Source organism: Pezoporus wallicus, unplaced genomic scaffold (genome assembly GCF_028554395.1).
Source record: "Pezoporus wallicus isolate ANWC-B61680 ecotype Strahan unplaced genomic scaffold, APGP_CSIRO_Pwel_v1 contig_7073, whole genome shotgun sequence".
Taxonomy (NCBI): domain Eukaryota; kingdom Metazoa; phylum Chordata; class Aves; order Psittaciformes; family Psittacidae; genus Pezoporus; species Pezoporus wallicus.
This window is the reverse complement of record NW_026641326.1, coordinates 5,921,104-5,935,572: the sequence shown is the minus strand read 5'-3', so window position 1 is coordinate 5,935,572 and position 14,469 is coordinate 5,921,104. Positions and strand designations below refer to the sequence as shown.

The 14,469-nt window shown below is 42.0% G+C and overlaps 1 protein-coding gene across 2 annotated transcripts in view; it reads right to left on the bottom strand.

Annotated features, from left to right (window-relative positions):
- Positions 1-14,469, bottom strand: part of ITPR1 (inositol 1,4,5-trisphosphate receptor type 1) — a 170,947-nt gene that overhangs the window by 126,962 nt on the left and 29,516 nt on the right. The gene's annotated exons all lie outside the window — the stretch shown is intronic.

Genomic DNA, 14,469 nt, shown 5'->3' with positions numbered 1-14,469 from the left:
AGTTTTTCAATCAAATCCCTCCTATTGCTAGGGAAAAAATGAGGCACAAGGAACTGGAGAAACTCATTGGAGAAACTCACTTAATAAAGCAACAGCAGCATAAAACACCCCCAAATAATAGCAGCCACAAGCTCAGACATTCAAAGCATCGCTCGAGGTACCAGTAAACCCCTCAGGGTGTCAGGTTCTTTACCCAGCCCATCGACAGAGTTTATTTAACATCCAGCCTGGCAAAAAGAGGAATTACAACTCATTAGTCTTATTAAAAAGACTTTTTTTTTGTATTCAATGGAGTCTAACTTATCAGTAATAAAACCAAATTAGCTGCCTTTACTGTTTTTCCTCCCCTTTGTTGCTAAGCAACTGAACACGCAAAAAAATAAATTAAGCTATTCAAAGGCAGTGCCTAAAGTAGCAGCGTAGAAGTTTAAACAAAGTGCCAAAAGCCAGAAGGCTGTTCCCAGTGCCTCTCTGGCAACGGCAGGGATGTAAGGCTGCAGGCTTCTAATCCACGCGGTATTTCTCAAGGCTCCTGGTGTATTCTTGTAGTCAAGTGCTGCACTTAGGGAAGCAACAAAGTGAGGAGAGACCTATCTGGGGGCTTCACCTTCCCTGTCAGCTCTTTATAGGCTCACATGATGCATGTCAACTAAAAAGGGAAAAGCCCCATGCTGCAGACAAGTCATTTCAGCTCTGCCAGTGTTAAAGTTGCTCAAGGGGGTGATAAAGTTGCCCCACTAGAGTCAGACCTTGATAATTTTACCTTGGGATGCCATTTGAGACTGACACTTTCACTCAACCCCAAGGAAAAGATCCATTTGATGTCCCTCAGCCTGCCTAATCCACCTTTGAAGCACCAGACAACATCAAACACCTTGCACAGAAGGGCAAAGGTCTGCCTTCAAAACTAAATCCCCTTCTAATAGGGTGAAGCAGTGATGGCAGATCCATCTCAGTGAGCCACTGACTGCCAAATGGGCTGATCAACTTGTCCAAAACCACCACAGCGATTGCTGCAGCCTGCTTACCTCGTGGCCCAGTATACCAGGAGGAGCTGGGTATTACACTCGGGACCTTTAACAGTGACACACAAACTGTGGAAGGAAAGAGCCGAGGGTATGTGGAAGGAGACTTAATCGCATCTATCCAGAAACACTCCCTTCCACTTTGACACTACCAGCTCACAGCTTCAAACAAACAAGAAGTGGAAAACGAAGTGCAAACCACACTTTCCACGCTTGCTCTCTTCAACGTATTTTTCATTTACATAAAGATGATTCACAGAGATTGACAGCAGAATAGATTCAAAAAGCCACTGCGGGCTGGCACTTTAAGCTAAGACTGTGCATTGTAAGCAACACACCAGTTATAAAATATTCTATTTTTGCTTAAACCATCAGTTCACACAATGACAGCAATTAACACACAGAACTGCATAGAAGAATTAATCGTATGCTAGATTTAGTCACAGTGCAAATGTACTTTTTTCCATCCTTCTCAGTCAAGAAAGTTGTCAAGTTCAGTTTAACTTCTGAATTGTTAACTGCGAGCAACCCCCTCTCTTCCCTTAGCACAAGGGAAAGGTCTACAAGTGTTTGACCTTGTTCAACCCAAGAAAGCAAAACATCACGTTTTTCTTAAGATTTTCTGCCTAGCTACAGATCTAAAGCAAACAATGAAAAGCACCCAGCGTATTTCTCCCCCCTAGTATTTGTTCTATGAAATCATTTCTTAAGTGGTTGAGGAGTTAAACGTCACCCCAATATGACCACAAGAGGCTGGCCACTACTGAATGTTATGTCAGCACAGGTCAAGCTATGTGAACTTTATGGTCAGAAGACTTTCAGATCTGCAGATTCCATGGGCTTATATGTTTACCTAAACCAACACCTGCAAGGCTGTGCTAGCTGAGCACCACCATGGTCAGCAATCTCCAACCCACAGCAGCGATGACTGTGTAAGATAAATCAGCTACATGTCAGACACTATGCTTATCGAAGTGAGGTCTTATTCCTAACAGATCCAAAATGAAGCCAAAGCAGCCAAAACAATCAGTTATCTGCTCTGATTATGGATTCAAGCAGCTTTAGCCACACAGGAAAGGTGACAAAAAAATATATTACTGCAAATTAGTTACATCTTACCATTGTTAATATTCAAGCTCTATAAAGGAATGCATTTTCTTTTCAGATCGTTATGATACACAGTGAAAAATAGCAGAACTGCAAACTGAAAAGGTATAAAAATAAAGTACTATGCAACTGATGATGAAATGATGACACATCATCAGGCCTGAGCACTGAACAAAGGTCCTGCAGGAAAAACTGATTGCTTAATTGTATACTACCCCATCAAGCACGTGGACGATGAATGATCGCTATATGGACACGTATTAAACATGTATTTCAATGCTTCCAAGCTAAATCCTGTTCTTTCATCAGCAATTGCTTTGCAGCTAATAAAGTGGACTCAGCAAGACTGTAATTGCACCATGTGATACATTAATGCTCTCTCTGTTTGGACATTCAGATCCCCACATGGGCCTCTGCTCACAAAAATACTGCCAGTAATGTGTGGTTATCTTCTGCATGTACCAGCATCACAGAGGAATAGCTAAAATCAAGGATATTTGAAACACTAGAAAATTCCATGTCCTGAAGTATTCTGGGGTTCAATGAAGAGAAAAACTTGCCAGCTGCATTACACCAACTGCAAATCCTTCTACCCCATGCTTTTCATTTTCTCTTCTCCCTTTTCCATTCCCCTCTCTTATACTAGACCTTGCTCCTTTCCTACCCAGTCATCGTTTCCAAACTTCTAACCTGTCCTGCCAGTCCAAGCCCAACCAGTCAGATTCTCTACTTCCATCCCAATTAATTTACTCAGTCCCCAACAACTGATTAATCCACCCCTTCTCTTTTCCTTCCATGACAGCAACGTACAGGTCTCTGCCTCATACTTGGGGGGAATTATGTCTTGCTCAGATAATCCTCATCTCCCAAGGTTTCCCAACTTCCTCATCCACATTCATCATCATTATTTATGCTCCTAAAGTACAGGAACCAGAATTTCTCAAAGGCTGGGATTTTTTCCCTTCACCACCAATGTATTTTGCCAATCACTTTTTAGGAACACAGACCTGTCGTTTAAAACAGGTCTGGCAAACGTACCTGGCAAAAAAAGAAAATCATCCAAAACAGCAACACTTACAAGACATCAGGCTGGAAAAGCATCCCCTAATGCAAAACTTTCAGCCTACCAGGAGCCTCCGCCGCACTTCTTACCTCCATCCTGTAGTGAACATGAAGTGCATTGCGTGGGGTAGGTAAGCTGCTACTAGGGAAGCAAAAATCACGGCATGGTCAGTCCCTATAAAAGGGGTAACAGCATCTGGGCTTACAGCTGAAGGACCTGATGCAAGAAATGGCCCATCACAGTTTTGCATACCATCAGTTCATCAAGCTCCCTGCAGTGCTGCCCCATGACCACTGCCTCGCTGGCTAACCCGGTCTCATTCTACCTGCTGGGTTCAATACAATTACATATACACAATATTTGCTCTCACAGCAAAATGAAACATCTGACCAGACTGATATTTTTATTTTAAGTTGCATGGGAATTTAAGTACCATTAGTCAAACTATTATAAAATATAATGCAAGACTTGTCCAACGTAGCTAATAACTTCAGAGAGGCAAGAATGATTTGGAGAAGCAAGTACAGTATATAAGAGCCCACCCAAGATCCAGTCACCTTTTTCACACCAAGCTGCCTAGTCTTGTCTTCAGTTTCCCCCTGGAAACTCAGGACATCAAGTGATGTTGTTATGTCAATTCTACCCTTGGTGCATGAAGACAGCTCAGAGAGCTGCTAAACTGACACTGCCAACATCCAAAGCTCAGTGATGCCTTTGCTGGGTGAGAGCTGGACACCAGCCACTATTAAAACTTCCCATGTTTGCTACTTTCAGAGATTAGCTGCAGCACAGTTCTTCTCCCTCTGCTACTCTCTACTGTGCTTGTTTCCAGATGATCTGGAAGTACTTTTAGCTTCAACCAGGCTGGTTGTGTTACACACCACTCATTTTTTCCAAATCTCCCCTGGCTATTTTAAGCATTTAGTAGAAAGTTTTCACCAACTTTTCTGCAGTTACAGCAAGCATCAAATACTTTGTTGGCAACAAAAAAGTGGGTCGCCACGCAGTTTGTTAGACACAAACCCAGACTTTGCAGGATGCCAACTGGAGAAAGGTAAGAGTCAAGCAGAATTATTTGCCCTCTCTCAAAAATCCATTTCAGAGTACTTTCAGATGAGGGAAATCTATCTAGTTAAAGATCTTTGAAGAAATCACAAGCCTCACTGAATATTTAACACCAACACAGCTGTTTCTTCATTACTTGAAAAACCACCCAAACCAAACTCCTTTTTGCACAGCAATACTAAAATTAAAATGAAATTTGCAATTCCCTGTTGAAATGTAGCAGTTTCTCTTCAGGCTTTTCTATACTTGGATACCTGGTATTTCCAAGGCCAAAGCCTGCTCACAGTAGAATAAATATAAGGTTAGTGTTTTTTAAGTTTTAGTTTAAATATAAGAAATAGCAGGAAAGAAGATGAAGTAACAGCATAGCCAGCAGTGATGGAAGCACTGCAAATAGAAGCTCTTGACTTTGTAGTTATGAAAGCTGCGCAGCTTTAATACACTCTGAGGGATTTTAACACTCCACAGGATGAAGAGATTATTTATTTAAAAGCAAACCGAGACCCCTTTTGTGTTTAAGTGAAATATTTTCAGGCAGGAGGCACACAGATAATAGAAAACACATATTCCCTCACAAGCAAGTTGCACATCCTCAGAAGCCCCTGGATCACTACATCATCTATTTCTATACTTGTGCCTTCTGAGGTTTAAAATTAATAGATGACAGCCTAAGAGGTTCAAAGAATATAGAACAAAAGCAGCTACAAAAATGTGTTGATTATTAATCATTCCTGCATTTCCATAGAGGGGGAGAAAAAAAGAACTTGATCCTGATGAAATTACTGTCTTTGTGATGAGAAGACATCCTTTCATTTCCAATTTGCTGGGAACACAGCAACTCATTTCAAAATAGGTATTGTGTCAGGATGCACTGAACACCTGACCTGCTGTCCCAGTGGAGCCCACTGCATCCACAGCTCCAGCAAAACCAGAGAGAAAACAAACCTGAGCAGGATGCATTTAGCCCAGTGGAAGACGATGACTGAAGTCAAATCTCATGTTGCCAACGGTTCTGCCATGCCACAAGAGGGGAAAACGCAAGCGTAAGTGTGAAATGCATTTGTATTCCAAGCCCAACGGTCTTGTCACAATCACAGGCACCACTGTAAAGCAACCCAATCATTCACAATTCGAACGCTGAACTAATTGCATGACAAAATATATTAGAGGTTGCTGCTGCTGTGAAGTCCGCATGCTGCTGCATCTTGCCTGTTTCAAGGGCTTTCAATGCTTTTCTTTTTAAAGCAGAATAAAGGAGGAAAATCACTTTTGCAACCAACACTTAAATGGAGAGCCTGCATGATTTATGATCTAAATATATTTTAATTTTTATGCTAAAATAACCACCCTCCTCTTGTATCTGAGGGTAACCTCCCTCTTGCCACTGTACTACCAATGTTCATAGTTCTACCAGTGGAAATCACTACTTCCTTTCTTCAAGCTATAACAACATAGGGAAGAATATAATTGTTATTAACTTAGAGCGGATGCATTAAACCAAACAAAGGGAGAACACTGCAACAGCGATTTCAGAGAATGGAAGAAGTATATACCTGAGAGCCTGACACTGAATATCAATGCCTACTAAATCAAAAGTATTCATTAATGCAACATTAATTAAAAAGCAACAGCTTTTTGAACATGTAACAAATTAACATGACTTCACATCACATTGTTAGCAACTTTACAATAATAACCACAGCATTTTAGATGTATTTAAATTCACTGTAGTATAAAAGGCTGTCCTTCAGCAAAAGCTGAGCAATACAACTTTATTCCAACAAGGAAGAGAAAACACACAGCTTGATCACACTGCATGATCTCATGAGGCTCTGGACACACAGCCACATCTCAGGGTAAATCAAGAGCCAAAGCACAGATAACTCGCAAGGCTACAAGCAAACACCCTCCGCAGCCCTTAAAACCATAAAAGTAGCAAAGTGCACAGAAAACCCACCAAAAGACTAACACAAGAAATGCACCTTGAAGTAAACATCTTAGGTACCAAAAAGTTCAGAATACACCAATGTTTGTTTTATTTCTGCATGTAACCGCTTTGGTCTCCTTCAAGAAGAAAACTGCTACTCGAAAAGAGAGAAATGTTTAGACACCAGATATACAGGCAGTTCTAAAAGGAAACATTTGCAATAAAGACCAGATGCATTTTTCAATCTCTGCTACGAGCAACGCTGATTGAAGATGCTTCGTGAAAACACAAAGCCAGAAGGGACAGAGACACAAGTAGAACGAAAAAACAAATAACACCGATGGATTTTACTAAAACAGATCCCACTTGACATCTGGGGAGTCAGGTTACAGTGCAAGAAAACCAGCAGCCTCCCTGTCACTGCGTGGCACCACAATGGCCAACACATCCCTGGACAGCCAGCACATGGGGCTACAAGCGATCCACAAATACAAATCACTCACTGAGCTGTCTCAGAGGAAACTGGTAAGAACCATTATGGCTCCCGGCTGATGACAAATCCAAGACAGAGAAAAACTTCTAAATGTTATGGAGAGGAGAAAAGAAAATTGAAGTGTGCGGGGGGGAAACCCAGCCACTTCAAGAGAGGAGTTAACAACTGCACACGCTAATTTGAGCTAACCCAGGATTTCAGAAGCTATTGGTTTCAATGAGTGCTTTTACTGTCTTAGCTCCTCTGTCTTCGGTCCAGAACAAAAAAGAAATCCTGAACTAGAGGCAAATGTTGCCAAGAGGCGAGTCCAAACGCCAACCCCTTCTGTCTCCCACAAGTACTGAAAATCAAATTTTATACACTACAAAGAGAAGCATTTGTACTTTATATAAAGGGAACTCAGCAAACTAACAATGCGTTAGAGTTGCCTTTTAAAGTAAACTCTTGTGGCTTTAGCCTTAGTCCCAGACTCGCGAGCTGTATTCTTAACTCGGGTATCCATCCCCCTTCTCCTTTTTAATAGTTTCCACAACAAATCTCAATATGAGGCACAAAGTCTCAGAAGAGGAATCCCGGGACATTCTTCCTCAAAATCTTCAGGTCTTTGCAGCCTACACTGGTGGCATTTTACCCCATCAGTAAACCCAAGTGTGTTCATCTGCTGGCCATATTTCATTTTATTTCAACTGGATTCCATTTTCACATTTGCTTCTTCACTTGCTCCTGTTTTTCCGGAGTGAAGTTCCTGCTCAAAATGGGTCAGGAAGTGGGGGCAGGAGGAGGGGAATTACTCAGGGAACTGCTTGGACACTACAAGCACAGGAAGAAGAAGGAAGATCAGATTTCAAACACGCTCTGAAAGAGTCAATGTTGAGCAGTACAAAAAGAACTGGGTTGTGCTATTAGACAGAGCTGACATAACCGAACAGCATAATACAAGTAGTTTCTATTTAGGAACATTTTGCATGTGCTAACAAATGAACCACCACAGCATCACGCGAAACAAGGCAAATTCCTCATCTGTTCAATGAAGTAACTCGACTTTCAACTTCTAAATACATCTGGCTTAAAGAAAAACCATATTGCCAGAAAATAAGATATAGGGAAGTTAAATTAATATTTGATAATATTACTGAAGTCTAGGACAGAAGAACAGAAGAAATAAAACTGAATTCAGTGCTTTCATTTTTCTTACTCTTGCCCAAAATGCTTATGTGTTTCTTTCCCTCTGCACTGTCATCTTCCCAAACTCTGGCCATACTCCCTTCCATAGAACTGTCAACAGCATGGTCCCCAGGATTGGCAGACCCACAGAAAGCTCACTTAGCTCATCCCTCCCTCCCTCCCACAGGCAGAATAAATTATGCCTGCTCCATTCTTGACGCAGCTCCTGAAGTCATCTATTACAGCAGTCCGCTCTTGCTAGATCTAACCTATTTATTTTTACAGTTTAAACCCATTATCTCTTTCCCTCTCCAGGTGGGCATGTAGAACAGAACTTCTCCCTCCCCTTGCAATATTTGTAGGCTCTTCTGCCCCTGTCCCACAGCTACCAAGATGCAAGACTAACCAGGTCTTGTTCCTTACCACTACCCTCATCTGGATATTCTCTAGTTAGCTCCTATCTTTCTGGAAGCATGAGGTGCAATATTAAACAAGATACTTCCCTTGAAGCGCTGCCAGGAAATTAAATTGGAAAAAATCATTTCAGTGTCTTTCGGCAATGCTTCTTTTTATATATTCCAAGGCAGCAACTGCACTTTTTGTAACAGCACAGCATCAACGACTCCTATTCAACTCTTATTCTCACTATCTCCAGAGCCTTCCCTACAGCACTGCTGCTTGTTCTCATCCTCTTCCCTGGATGCCATCAAGCAAGCTCAATCTTGACACATACCCCCCTGAACTGCAACACTGTTTTTCAGGCTGTTTCTTCAGTTTTCAAGGTAATTCTGAGTAACTGCCTCTGCCTAAGTCGTGGACTCCTCTGGGGAGCTGGAAGTGGACAGCCAGCAGCTGAAAAACACAGCTAGCAGCAGCCTGGCAGCAGGCATCCAGCTCTACACTGGCAGTAACAGACAGCATCCCCAAAGCTTGTGCTGCTGCACAGATGTTCAGAACTACAGTACATCAGCTAGAGGTGAGCAGCACTATTTGAAGAGTTTAGCAAAGCAAAGATAAATGCAAAAAACCCTAGACCTGAATTATAGGAACCACCACCCTGGAGCTGAGTAGAGGATAGTCATGCTGCTGAACTGTGCTGCACTCCCAGGCACACAGAGTAAAACACCCATGTCTGCATCCGTTTTCCAAGTCCAAAAGCTTTATTCCTTGCTTTCTGTTCCTAGGCTTGGCTTGAGTCTTTCAAGCTCACTTACTAAGGCCCCCTCCCTCTCTCTACTTTAAACAGTCATCCCCCTTTTGGCAGGGGACCAGAGATGCTCTTGCTGAAGCCTATCAAACGATGCTACTCAATCTGTCCAAGTTCACTCCGCTGCTGTACACCACTTCCCTTCTCAGGAACAGAGCACAGAAGATGCCAACAAATCATGCAGCTAATTAAAATTTGGCTGAGTCCTCCATAACATAGTCTTAGCACTGAAGATCGCACTCTGGTTGTGTTTTAAAAAGTAGATTGTTGAAAAGGTATATATACACTGTAAACACAAGTGCTGCCATATATTGCCCCTGCTCAAATTGTTTGCAGCAGCATACCAGTGTGTTATAGCAGAGAATAAATCACCTCAAGCAACTCTGAAAAGCACAACATTCCAGTTTGATAGCACTGAAGAGTTAAGCTACATCAGCAGTGCTGCTGAAATACAATCTATAGCTTCAGAGACCAAAAATGAAAATGGAAAATAGTTCCTAAACCAGTAAAACAGCCCCTTCCAGGAACAGCTTAAGAGCACTGCTTTACCAAATAAGGCGAGTGATAGCTGGAAGCCAAAGCAGCAAAGCCATGATGCATTAAAAAAGCCAGACAGCTGGATAATAGAAATGTGAATAAGCCAGCTTCACTAGGCTGTACTGCAAATGGGAAGAACAAATGTTCAGTGACCATGAGCGGAAGCAGAGCCTGCCAGCAAAGGCCTGAAGGCATTTATCCCAGCCGGCAGGAGCTGACAACACATTCTTACTGGAATTTGGGGTTTTTTTTAGTGTATTCTAACCAGGCAATGGAATCACCATAGATTATGTCTGGAAAGTGATGCTGATGGGGCACCACCTGAAGTGCTTGGCACCGGAGTGCCGTGAGTGTGCAAAACCAAAAGCTCGAGGCCCCAAAATGCACTATGTACCCTAGAACAGCACACAGTTTCACTCTGCTGTACAAAGCTGCCAATGTGCTACTGGATGAGGACATTGCAATGGTGGAGTTGCTAAAGAGAATAAACACTGTTCATTTTTAGCTTCAACTAAAACTGAGCTGGTTCCCCCCCCCTTTTTCTTTTTTTTCAAATTCCATGCCATTCATTTTATTTTAGCCTGCTCTACGACTCCATTGTCTTCCAGAGAAAATTGGTAGAACACACTATCATCCACCTCTAACGGATATTTCATACAGGTTCCCAGGGTAAGCCGTTTGCTGAAATACACGCTCTGTGTTAACTTGCTGTCTATTTTTCAATGGACATAGCAGCTTCCAGGATTCCTTGGTTTATGAAAACTGATTATGTTCCTGAAGAACAAATTTCAAGAGCCTGTGACAGGAACACCAAAGCTTTGTACCATAAATAAAGGAGTTAAAACATACTTGTAAAGGAAACCATCAGTTTCATTTCTTTAACTTCTTATCCAGCTATTAAGCCAAACAAACCAAGAGGTTTGGTTTTAGGTGCTGTTATTTCACATTACAATGCCTGCCTTACTTCCCTGAAATCCTTGACACAAGAGCAACCAAACCAACCCCAGTATGCTGCTACCACAGTAAGAACATGCAAGCAATGGACCTCAAGTCTTCTTGTCCCTCCATCACAACAGCTGTCCCAGCCAAAGCAGGAGCACTCCTGCCCCATGCTCTCAGGTGCTCCACTCTGGCAACCCCTGGCTTTCTAATTGCAGTAGCCACACTAGCATTCTACCAAAGCCAAGCAAGCACTATCCACCTGCACTTTCAATCCTGACCATTGCTTGCTTCCTAAGTGCATTTAAGCTCAAGAACAATATTTACCAGTTACTGAATTTCAAAGCCTATTAACTGTTGCCTTCTTCCAGTGTATGTGAATCAACAGATCCATTCACTTCAGTCCCCTCTCCTGCCAGCTGCAAAAAGATGAGCAAATCTGTACATTAGTGGGGCATTTGACAGTCACAGCTGTGAGGCCTTTACAGCAACACATAATCAACTGAAAAACAAGAGGAGAAGACAAGTGATGATTAAACTTTTACCAAGCTATCCTACAGCAATGCAAGCTTTTCCTTAACACTGAGTCATGCATTTTCCTAGCCTCAAATTGATCCTTGTGATGGAACTGCAATGAAGTTCTCTGACCATAACAACGATGCACCAAAACACCTACAACGTCAAGGGAAACACCAGGAAGGACTGTGCATTACTATCTCATCCTCAAGGCATGACCACTGGCACCACAACATCCATCCTGACTTACATTTGTTTCTGAAAAGTCTAGAGGAAGTAAATGTATTTAAACTACATTCATTTAAAAGATTTCCTTTTCCATAAAGAACAACAACTGCATATTTTCAATGTTTTAAACCATCCTTCAAGCTGCCTTATTGACATAACGATAACATGTCGATCAGTGCGAAAGCAAGCTGGATTCGAAAATGATAGATGGGCTGGTGAGAGCTATTAAACGACACCAGCTGTATAAGAGCCTGAACACATCCTACACTGATATCCACACAAAGACAGTTGTCGTTGATCTCAAATGCCACCTTTGTCAGTAGCCTCAATGGAGCAATATCCTTCGCAGTTCAGAAAAACAGCCTGAAGTCCTCTTTTAGCACTACCTGCAGGCAGATGAAACCTTTCAAGGGAAGATGCCAGGGCAGCCTGAAATGGCAACTCACAAGCAGCCCTACTCAGATTTGGTCCCACAGATCACCCAACACTTCAGAAGCAGGACCTAACCCCGCTGGTTTCACATGATGGAGTGCCTAAAAATCACTGCAGCCCCTTCCTGGTCCGCTGCAAACATAGCATGAGTTCACAAGAACTACCTCAATAGTGACATTTGAACAGCGCCGTTTCACCTGTTACAGCGTCAGTTGCTGTTTTTAACCACTAAAAAACAGCCCTTGGCACCAACAGCTACAAGAGCTCTCAATGCACCGTCCCATGCCAGCTCTCCCACGGAGGAGCTCTGAAACAATGCTTGCTAGCTGGATGACTTCAGAGGAAAATTGCAGTAGTAAAAGGTAGCACTTCACTATGTTCCTCCTCTGTAAGCCCCAGGGGTAAAACTGTTGTGGGTAAAAGTTAACACATGCTTTTGAGAAAAAAAGTATATCAATGTCTTGAACCAACAAGTGACACTCTCCTACGATAACCTAGACATGATTGATGAAGGACAGCCTGCAAGAATTCTTGGTATTAGAGATGCTAAAAAAATAAATTCTGCCTGGGAGCTCAGTAATAAGACTAATTCAGCAAATCCTGAAGGAAACCCAGACATTGATGCTACCTAAAAGCTCAATCATGGAAAGGGCCAGCGAGGCTCATCAAATATTTCGACCTTGTTCAAAGGTATCTGATAGAAGCAGAACAAAAACCCCTCAAAACACAAGGCAATATATGTCACACGAACAAAAAAAACTTAGTGACAAACATGTGAAAAGCCAATTGCCTGTAGTTTCCCAAGCTTTTAGTCCCAAGATCACTTGGGACTTTCCTCATTGACTTTCAATTTTACTGAGTCACTCACAGGATGAAGAGGAAGTCACTAGAAGCCATGTTTTAAATTGACTTGTCTGCCAAGTCACTGGATTTCAAAAGATCAACTTTAAAACCTCTGGATTGTTAAAAGGGGAACTTCAAGATCCCAAGCACGCCTGTGCTTTGCCCGCTGGATATATTCAAAAAGCCAGCTACTTTTCCATACAATTACACAAACTGCAGATATTTTTCAGGCACAAATCCATTATTTTCTTACTGAAGACTGGAGCACTAAGGATGCCACATGTTAAGTTACACAAAAAACTTTAAGAAAGGATTATGAGACTTAACCAAAAGATAAGGGATAAGAACAAAGGGTAATGGGTTTAAACTTGAACAGTGGAAGTTCAGGTTAGATATAAGGAAGAAGTTCTTCACTGTGACTGTGGTGAGGCACTGGAATAGGTTGCCCAAAGAAGTGGTAAATGCTCCATCCCTGGCAGTGCTCAAGGCCAGGTTGGACAGTCTTGGGTGACGTGGTTTAGTGTGAAGCGTTCCTGCCCATGGCACAGGGTTGGAACTAGATGACCTTAAGGTCCTTTCAAACCCAAACCATTCTATGATTCTATACTGGCTACTACAAACTCCTGCTCAGTGATTTCTATTTCCATGATCTTCAGCAGTCAAAGAAAAAAAGAACTCTTACAGTCCTTACGTGGTCACTATGCCTTGCATCCTCCTGGATGCTCAAGGAGCACTTCACGATGCAGTTTCCCCCTCTTGGTCATTCAAAAAGCTCTGAAGGCTTTTATAAGGTGAAACCATATAAAGTATGGCTAAAAACAGTATAAAGACTCAATACATGAAGAGAAACACATGTGCTGCTCAAGGGAGCGTTGGAGAATCGCGTGCACTGTATAGCAGCAAGTTTCTGAGCCAAAACACTTCTATGACATTGTGAGGAAATAACAGAGGCTGAAAGCATATTGGTAGGTCACAGCATTTGCGTGGCCAGAGCAAGGATGTATGAGAGCTTTCGTATTCCATCCCTGAACTTGCAGTACTACACACTTTGCCAAATATTATAATTTTCACTCACATCATCACTACTTCTTTACAATAACATGCCTTGAAAATTGTCATCAGATAGCCCACATTCTCAGACAACCCACATTTGGGGACACGAATGACTGCTAAAATCAGAAAGCTTTCAGCCTTCACTAGAAAGCTGCTCATGGAATACTAATTAACTTTATAAACCCTGACCTTTATTCCAGAGAACAAGTTTTTCTTGTCAAACATCTCCATGTAGTACTTTTACTAATAAATACATCCAAGTAACTGCTGAGTAGAAGCCTTAAGCCATATGCTTGTTATGTATACAAATCAACTACTTGGGGGGTTTATTAATAATAGTTAAACTGAAACCACTGATATACCAGCAATATAGCAAGTATGGATCCTTCAGTTCAGCAACAGAACACCTCTTGCTCTATTCTAATGAAATCTGGTTAAGAAGTGATCCCTGCTATCTCCATTTTTAAGGTCTAGTAAGTTTATGATGAAAGTTTTCAGATATCATTGGAAACCATAACAAAAATTGGTCAGAATGATCGCAGTGCTGACAGATGCCAGGCATGCCAAAAGAACATCATGTCACAGTACCTTCCTTTATCTCTTGGTTCTTGGGATTTCCAATTCCTAATGCAAGGGAGCAGTTGAGAAGCAAGTTTTTTATCAAATCTGTACTTAGTCATCCCCACAACTGGCCCCTGATAAGATGGACAGAAGCAAGCAGAAGAGGTTATCCAATTGCAGTAAGAGCATCTTGTAATCCCACCGTGACATCCAGTCCTGCACTGGACCAGAACTACCCAAAGTAGTTTGTTCTGCAGGAACCACAGGACTACAGTAGTGGACTGCATGAACACCTGACTGTGTAAGCAG